At 30.9% G+C, this 9808-nt stretch overlaps 1 pseudogene; it reads left to right on the top strand.

Annotated features, from left to right (window-relative positions):
* The first annotated feature begins 5982 nt into the window (after nt 1-5982).
* Nucleotides 5983-9388, top strand: LOC120115598 (annotated as a pseudogene).
* The last annotated feature ends 420 nt before the right edge of the window (nt 9389-9808 follow it).

The following is a 9808-nucleotide window of genomic DNA, read 5'->3' on the forward strand; positions in this document are numbered from 1 at the left end:
CACGAAGCGGTTCTTCTGGTGGAGATGATGGTTCCTCCATGCTCTCCACATTTAGGTCGAAGAACCTACTACTTGCACGCCTTCCCCTTGAACGGGAAGGCATATCGACATTGAGATCGAAAAAGCTCGCAGTCGAATGCCTCCCCCTAGAGCTTGAAGCCATCGCGTCAAATAGAAACTGCACAGATGGTTGCGTCGATGGCATCTCCATATTAAGGTCAAAGGGATTTGCAGATGAATGCCTTCCCCTTGAACTGGACGCGATGTTGCCATACGGATTCTTCGTCGACCTACCTCGGTACATATCGTAAGGAGTTGCGGATGAATGTCTCCCCATTATGGCATTAAAATCATTACACATTACTGTCGTCTGGCTGTCAACTTGATCAACTTGTTCAGTCAGCCCATAGTGGGAGCTTAATGATTGACCCCGAATAGCACGCACTTGAACAAAATATGCATGCATCTCAATAGCGACGTTTGAATAATTACTTTGAGCTTCAACCATCATTTCAACATCATCATTGTTCGAAAGTTCGAACGCTGTATAAGTTAATGGCAACAATGATGTTGGAAATCTATACTGTAACGACGACACTCTTCTACTACTTCCAACATGAATTTTCCTCGAAACCTTCGTTATCAACTCCTCAAGAGTTATGTTTCTCTTGAATGATATTTTAACACGCTCATTTGATACGAAAACAACGCGGGTTTCATCTTCTTGAATTTCACCATCATAATAAATAATAGCTGAAAGTCGCGCCATTATTTGAGTTTAAAAGTGTATCACTATTATATCTGCAAAAAAATAAATGAAAAAAATCTGATTTAATAAATTATATATGAACGAACATTTAACACAATAAAAATTTTACACATCAACGTAAATAAATTAAATAATATAATTTAATATTATTACCTGCACCGCAAAACTATTTCGACGTATGCTCCCGCTTTTCAATTTTACAAACACAAAAATTAATTGAAAATAATTAGTATAATATTTTTTTCAAATAATCATAATAAACAATAAATATAATAAAAAAATATAATAAAATTACCTTATAAAGAAAAATCGCACGAACTTCTAAATAAAATATGAGAAGATTGCCAGAATTATTGACTCGCTGACGGAATTGTTGTATTAATTTATAAGTTGAGAGGAGAGATGTGAGAAATTAACCGGCGGAGAATGGTATTTATAGCGAGGAAAGTTATACAAAACGCGGTACATGCCCCGCGCTATATAAAATTATGTCAGGAGTAAAGGTATGTCGCGGTACCTGCCACACGCTATATAAAATTATGCAGTAAAGGTATAGCGCGGTACCTGATCCGCGCTATACTCCTACGTGACGTATAGCGCGCTGCAGGAGCCGTGCTATACCCACGTGGCGCCAGCTCACCGTATAGCGCGGTGCAGGGGGCGCGCTATACCCCACGTGGTGCCAAATCATCGTATAACGCGATGCAGGGGGCGCGCTTTACTGCTAAGGGTGTTAGATCGAGAAATATAGTATGATCGGTGTTAGATCGATAATATTACCGGTCACCGATGATATATCATAAAAATCGCCTCCAAATTGTCATATAGGTCGTTGGGTACAACTGAGCCTACCCTATGCCTTTGAGGCACCCGTTAATTAAACTGTCAAAATATCGTGCTGACAAGCAAAAGTAAAAAAGTAAATGGACAGTATGACGTGGCAGACTCCGATTACAGATTCAAATTAAAAAGGTAAATTACACCAGATATCACTTAGTTATTGTAAGATTACAATTGGGTCGTATAATTTCAAAAGCCATGCCAATAATCCAAGAGTTTTGAATTTCTTGAACCCAATCTATTTCGTCCACTATCGGATGACCTTCGTCTCAAGATATGTTCTTCTTGTAAGAAATGATAGCCTTTCTATGGCTCAAATCATCCGATGAAGCCCTTAATTTTGAGAAATCTAAAATCAAAACGAGTTTTCTTTTATGATTAATTTAATGACTAATTGTAAACTTTTCAAACTAGTTATTATTGTATATCCTCTACAAGATGTATCTTGATCCTCCATTACTTCCGGAGGAACTCAATCGTCGTACCTTTTCAAAATCCATTTTGGTAATAAAATTAGGTAAATTACATCATATCGTCAATCAATTATTATAAGTTTACAACTGGGTCATATAACTAATTGAGTGGTAAATTTGTGAATTTTGTAAGTTAGATATATATTTGTAATCTTATTAAAATATATTTCCTAACTGAACATTCTAATTTCCGTTCTATTTTTAACAACCCACATACATCTTTGTAGTGCTTGATTAATTAAAGTGATTTATTTGTAATTTTTGAAATTGAATAATTATTTTTATAAATTTACAAACGTTTAAATAACTCGGTGTAGTTTACCCGTTAAAGAAACTGAGGCAGATTCCACCGAATATTCTCATCTAGGTCTGGTAGAAGTAAAAGATCACGTGATGGGAGGACATATAAAGATTTCCCACGTGGCCAGATCTTCAATGTGTAAGAAATTAAAAGAGACAGAGGTTAGATGATCAATGACTTACCTAATTTACCGTCAATTTATCGCAATTACTTTCCAAGTTATCCGGAAAAGGTAATATCACCGCGAGTTTTTATATTTTAGAGGTAATTTATGCATCGATTTTGTTGAAGATTTTAATGAGATCGTTGTTCATCTTATTGGTCAGAGAAAATATTGATTTTTTTTTAAAAGTTTAACAATTGCTTCTTTAAAATTTGTACGAGTTATTAATTAATTAATTTTTTTAATAATCATTTAAAATTATTTTATAATTATTATTTTTAAAATTTTAAATTTATATGATTATGTGTTGGACCTATTTTGATATAATAAATTAAGGATAAAATATTTTTAAAATTGATTGAATTTATTAAAATCTTTAAAAAATAACTAAATTTCCATTCAACAATAATTTGAACACAATAACAATTTTCTGGCAAAGTAGTATCGATATTGTGTTTACAATATCGATATCACATGAATAGTATCAATATTATTTTTGCAATATTGATACCAAAAGCAAGTGAAGTATCAATACTCATATGATAGTATCGATATTGCCTATTGTTTTCTCAATTTTGTCATTTGTAAAAGGGGAGTGGTTATGTCTTAATCATTAAAAAGATAGAGAATTTGTAAATATTATTATTGAGCCTAGAAAAAGAAATAACAAATTAGTGAATTGTTAGAAATCCTTAATGAAGAGTTAAGTTACTGTATATAGACTTAGTTAAAAAAGTTAAACCATTATAAATCATTTTGTCAATTTTTCTATCATTTTTCCTCTAACTCCCTAAATTTTCAAAAAATCAATTCACATCTTCTTAACATTTTTCGGTTGATTTCATAGAGTCTGAAATCATAACATTATGTAAGTATGATTTGTATTACTAAATATGATATAGATAATTATAATGCAATTTGGAATGTTGTCCACAAAGGTGAATATTTGATCGAGTTGAGTAAAAAAAGTTAAAGTTATTCGACTTGACGAGTCTTATTTCATAATTTGAAATTGACTTAAAAAATTTTCGAGTTGAGTCGAGTTTATGTTTAAATATATAAATATTTATAATATTACGATATTTTTTATTATATTATTAATATATATATATATATATATATATATATATATATATATATATATATATATATATATATATATATATATATATATATATATATATATATATATATATATATATATATTCATAGAATGTAAAAAGACTCGACTCAAACTTAAAAATTCATTCCACTAAATATTAAAAATTTTAAGTTATTTGAGTTTTATTTTATAACTCAATTAAAACTCAAAATTTGATAATTTCTGTATCCCTTTATCTCGTCCCAAATCTTTGTTATTTTCATTTCTGAAAATATATATTTTATTTATATTAATAAAAAATAAAAAATTCATTTATATGCAAATGCATTCTTACTTTTATTTTTCTTTAAAAAAAATCAATGAAAATAAAATATTTGTACCTACCTCACCAAACCACCCACCCAAGCACTAAAATTTTTCCTTTGACCTTGTACTTTCATCTCTTTACAAAATATATATATATATATATATATTTATTTATTAAATAAATTTTAGAAATATGCATATTCTAATTAAACACTTTTTTTCAATTGATTTTTTTAGAAATATGCATGATTATTATAAAAATTAATAAAATATTTATTAAACTAATTGCATGCAATGTTAGAGACCTGATTCCATTTTCATAAAATTTTAGGATATATTTGAGCACTAAAAATTGTAAATATCGTTCAATCTCTAAAATGGTATCGGCCAAATATATTAGCAGGTCCCTATACTTTAATAAAAGTTTGGAAATTGACACCGTTAATATTTTCAGTCGCAAATTTACTAGCTTGAAATGTTATTAATAGAATAAACTATGCTATGTCATATAAGGGTATGTTAATCGGTATGAAACTGATAAATTTGGATTGAAAATATTAACGAAGTTAATATTAGGACTATAAATTTTAAGAAAGATTCAAAGAGATACAAGTTTGGGTAAAAATGCATCATATTGTCACTGAATTGTGTTAAAATAATTATTTTAGTTACTAGACTTTCAAAAATTATAAAATGGTCATTAAATTTATGGAGCGATTATAAAATGGGTATTAAATTTTATCGAAATGTTATAAAATTATCTTAAATTTATTGAACTTGTACAATTAAGTATAACATTACCATTACCATTTTGTATCATTTTGATAAAATTTAATGATTATTTCATAACTTCTAAAAGTTTTGTACTCAAAATAATCATTTTCAACACATCTCAAAAACAGCTAATGTTACTTACATTAAACATTTAATTGAATTTTTAAAAAGTATACAGAAAAACAAATTGTGTAAGAGAGACATTATTTTAATTTTGGACCAAAATAAGAATTTTTAAGTTTTATTTAAAAGTTGGATTGACATACCTTTAAGAATACAAAATAACAAAATGCCACGTGTAAAGATCAAGTAAATCTAATCCCAATTGATCATTGAAAATTATCAATCTATACTATTCAGATCTCCTATTAATAAAACCTATATTATTTTAAAAAAATAAAATATAGGTGAATCTATAGTTGAAACTATTTACATACTTGGATGGATTTGATGATAAAATTGAAAGATATAAAAGTTCAATCTAGAATATGAGTCAAGGATGAAATTAAAATATTTACAAGTTTAAAGTCTAATTTAAATAAGACTCATAATTTAAATATAAATTTGATATATTAAAAAATTAGGATAAATTTAAAATAAAAGTCATAATTCGAATTTATAAATGGGTAAACTATACCATTTTCATTGAACTTTACTCTCTTTCCTATTTTACTCATTGTGTTTTCTAATTTACTCACTGAATTTTTGAATCGCTCTTATTTTGACCAATCTAATTTGTTTTATTATTATTTAATATAAAAATAATTTAAAATAAATAATAATAAATTATTTTGTTATTATTAAATTTAAAAAAACTTAAAATAATCACCGTTCATCCTCGACCATCCTCGACCTTCAAAATAATAATAATTATTTTATATTAATTAATAATAAAAATATCATATCATATGAAATAATAATATAATATTCAGAGTGGTCAAAACAGGAATAATTTGAAAGTTTACTGAGTAAATTAAAAACATTGAAACTATAATGAGTACAATAGGATAGAGAGTAAAGTTAAGTGAGATATTATGTATTTTACCCTTTATAAATTGGATTGAACTACCTTTCAGAATGGAATAACAAAAGGCCACGTGTAGAGATCGGGTACATATGATCTCGCTTGATAATTGAAAAAGCCTCTCGTTTACAAAAATAGGCATAAAAGTCACCGTTGAAAAAGGACGAGAAATTGAAATTCACATGGAAAGAAAAGGAAAGTAGGAAACAGAGGAATTAAATAGTAATAAATTCCCATTTTGAATTTTTGGATTCTTTTTCCCCAGTTTGTGTTCTTGTTTCCCTCACTGCTTTTTTGACGGAAAATTCAATCCATTTGCTTCAAAACTGGGAAACAAAACATATAAGGAAGCAAAAGAGAAAGTGTAACAACAAAAGAAGAAGAAAAACTCAGTTTTTTTCTTTTTGGAGCAAAGAAACAGAGTGAAGAGAAAGTGAAAGTGGAAAAAGATGGGAATTTTGAGGGAAGATGTTGTAGTGATAAATCCAGCAGAGAAAACTGGAGATCCCACTGTGATATCGGTTAACTGCCCTGATAAGACTGGATTAGGTTGTGATTTGTGTAGGATTATTTTCTTTGGCTAAGCATCACTAGAGGAGGTAAGCTTCATCTACTCACTAATTTTTGTATTAAAAATAATTCTTTGGGTTTTTATTATTTTTGAGTTATTGTAACAATTTAAACGATGGGTCATTTTGATTTCTTAGCTTTTTTTTTTTTAATGTTGCTGGGATTTATGTAATTGATTGAATATTAATCCTTTGGGTTTTCTTTTGGTAATAGAATTTGGAGGTTTAAGTCAATTACTGATTTTTTTTTTTATCTTTTGGTGGATAAGATTTCTCAACGGATGGGAAATGGTGCTATATAGTGCTTTGGGTGGATGGAAAAAACACACAAGGTGGGATTTGCTTGAGAAAAGGATATTGGAAGTTTGTCCATCTTATTTTTCAACATCTGGAATCGACTATTACAGGCCTGTAAATCAACAGCCAAGACAATTGGATGTGTTTCTCTTGAAGTTGTGGTGTTCTTGTGATAGGAAAGGGCTATTACATGGTAATCTTTCTTTTTTTAAAATTTGTCTTTGATAAGGGAAAAATGAAATGTTTGGTTTAGCTAGTAGTGGTTAGCCGTCTCATATTGGTTTTCGAGTGATTTTGGGCATTTGATTTTGTTTTGCATTAGTGCTTGATGTCTAAAGTGAACTACTAATCCCTAAATCAAGCAGCCTCTCAATCGACAACATAATGAATTTCTAGACTACCAATCTGTTCCTAATGAACCACCCTATCAGCTAAATGATTTGTTTATTTTTCTAAGCGAGGAGGTCAACTGTGAAGCATTGCTACATATCCTCTCAGTCTATTTTTCTACCTCACCGCCCCTCCTCCCCAGTTACTGCACCATAACTGAGCGTGGTTGTTGATCTTTGAGATTCATCCAGAGTTATTTTGTGTTTTGTTAAAGTGGCATATCCTTGTCTTTTGTTGATACAGATTCTTGTTCTCTGTTTTGATAGATATAACGCAGGTCCTTTTCGATCTGGAGCTTACCATAAAGAGAGTGAAGGTATCCACAACTCCAGATGGAAAAGTGATGGACCTCTTTTTCATCACTGATACCAGGTTTGCCAATGTTGACAGCTTTTTATACTTGGAATTTGTATTTGTAGTGATAAATAGCATTTGCTTTAAAGGTGAAATTATTGGAAATTAGAATTTGGAATCAATTTAGTCATATATAAATTCCCAAGCAAGTTCCTTTTTGTGAATCATTGCTTTAGACTTGTACATAAAAACTAACCGATCTCTTAAAGGGAATGTTCTACTTCTATAAACTCCAGAGTGTACCGATGTTTGTTCAGTGACGGTTATATAATAAGAGACACTTCGAATCACCGTGTATGGTTTTGCCACTTTTTTATGTCCAAGAGGTTGTCATATGACCATATGCTTAAGTCTTGACCTTTCTTTTATTAAATTTTATGGAACTTTTCACATATGAACCTTAACTTTATGTATTTTCAAAGTGAACTAAAGGAGAAGATATGAGGAAAGTTTTAGTATCACTAAAAACTCACGAAACTTGTACCATTATGTTAATTGTCAGGGGCAATGCATGTATTTGTCATTTCTGATATATATATATATATATATATATATATGCTTAAATTTATGCATGTATCCATATACTTGTATGTGGACATGTATGTGTCCGATGCTTTTGTAACTTGATTCTTCCCATTTTTTAATTTTAGGGAACTTCTTCATACGAATGAACGGCAGGGTCAAACAATCCGTCTCTTGAAAAATGCATTAGGTGATGTATTGGCGAGTTGTGAGATTGAATCAGCTGGATTGGAAATAACTGCGTGTTCACAAGGAACTTTGTTTCTTCCTTCCACGATCACTGAAGAAATGTTCAGTTTAGAGCTGCCTTCACGACAATCCGGTGGATTACTTGCTTCAAACCCGATATCAGTTACCGTTGACAACACCCTTAGTCCCTCCCACACACTTATTCAGGTCCTCTGCCAGGACCACAAAGGTCTAATATATGATACCATGAGAACCCTAAAGGACTATAATATCCAGGTACATATCTTAAACTACTAACTATTGTTATTCAAAACTGTACTTTGAATCTGTTACTTGGGTTTGGGTGTGAGTGTTGGGTACGGTATTGTGTCCCGATACAAGTATGCTTGATTTTTTTCTGAGTTATTCCTTACATTTGGAAGGTTTTATCCTCACACCCATGTTTGAATACGTGTCGAGCACAAGTATTGTAAGTAAAATGAAGAGTCGAGCGACATAGCTTTGAATTTGCTTGTAATTGGTAAATCTAAAGGAAACCTTCAATCTTGATGGTTTATGCTTTAAAGATTGCATGAAATTACCTTCTGGAAGTGTTGAATATCCATAAAGAGTTGTTCATAATTGCAAATGGTTGCAAAACCACGTGGCTTGATTTCTCTCCTTGATTACTTGATTTCTCGTATAAAAATTAACATTTCGTATCAGGTTTCCTATGGAAGATTCTTTACGAACCGAAAAGGTGGCTGCGAGTTGGACTTGTTCATAGTGCAAGCCGATGGCAAGAAAATCGTAGACCGCAACAAGCAAAACGCACTATGCTCTCGTCTGAGGATGGAGCTTTGGCGTCCTCTTAGAGTGGCCGTGATAAGTCGGGGACCTGATACCGAGCTACTTGTAGCAAACCCTGTTGAATTGTCCGGCAGGGGCCGTCCTCTTGTTTTTCATGACATAACCCTTGCTCTCAAGAATCTCAACACCCAGATCTTTTCGGTATTAACCTCTATATCATTTATTTTATCGTTCATCATATCACTCATAAATGATTGCTTTCCTCCAAACTCTAACTGCAACTCGTATTGCACATTGACTTTTCTCAGGTTGAGATAGGGAGACACATGATCAGCGACCGTGAATGGGAAGTGTACAGGATCCTCCTCGACGAAGGAGATAGTTGTCATGTTCCGAGGAGTAAGATAGAAGAGGGTGTTAGAAAAATGTTAATGGGATGGGAATGATGGATTAAGATCACAAAAGAAGAAGCCTAGAGTTATATTCCATACTCGCTGTACAGCTTTTCTTTGTTGAGGTTATGTTGAATGGTAGGTTCTAACAAGTTACCAAGCTGTAAATTTGCGAAGTTACCTTCAAATGAATGAAAATATGTGGTTTTCTTTTATCCAAGGGGAAAGAAATTTGTTAAAGATAATATTGCTTACACTAAGCATAGTTAAAATTAAACACCGACCATTTTATATATTAGAGATAATATCTGTTGACACTCTAAACTTTATAAGTTTTTCACTTTTTTAAGAATACAAGGATTATTGGATGCCTGAAAATGAGTAAACTTTTTACAGAAACGTAATATCTCTAAAGTTTTAATCTCAGTCATTAAATTCAATTTATAAAATTATCTTTAATAAATAATCAAGAACTATTTTAAAAAGGTAAGAAAACTAAAAAAACATTTTGACAGATTTGAACCAACGCCCTTTCGAAAAAAAAAGTCTAATTT

This window comes from Hibiscus syriacus, unplaced genomic scaffold, assembly GCF_006381635.1.
Source record: "Hibiscus syriacus cultivar Baekdansim isolate YM2019G1 unplaced genomic scaffold, ASM638163v2 tig00110266_pilon, whole genome shotgun sequence".
Classification (NCBI taxonomy): domain Eukaryota; kingdom Viridiplantae; phylum Streptophyta; class Magnoliopsida; order Malvales; family Malvaceae; genus Hibiscus; species Hibiscus syriacus.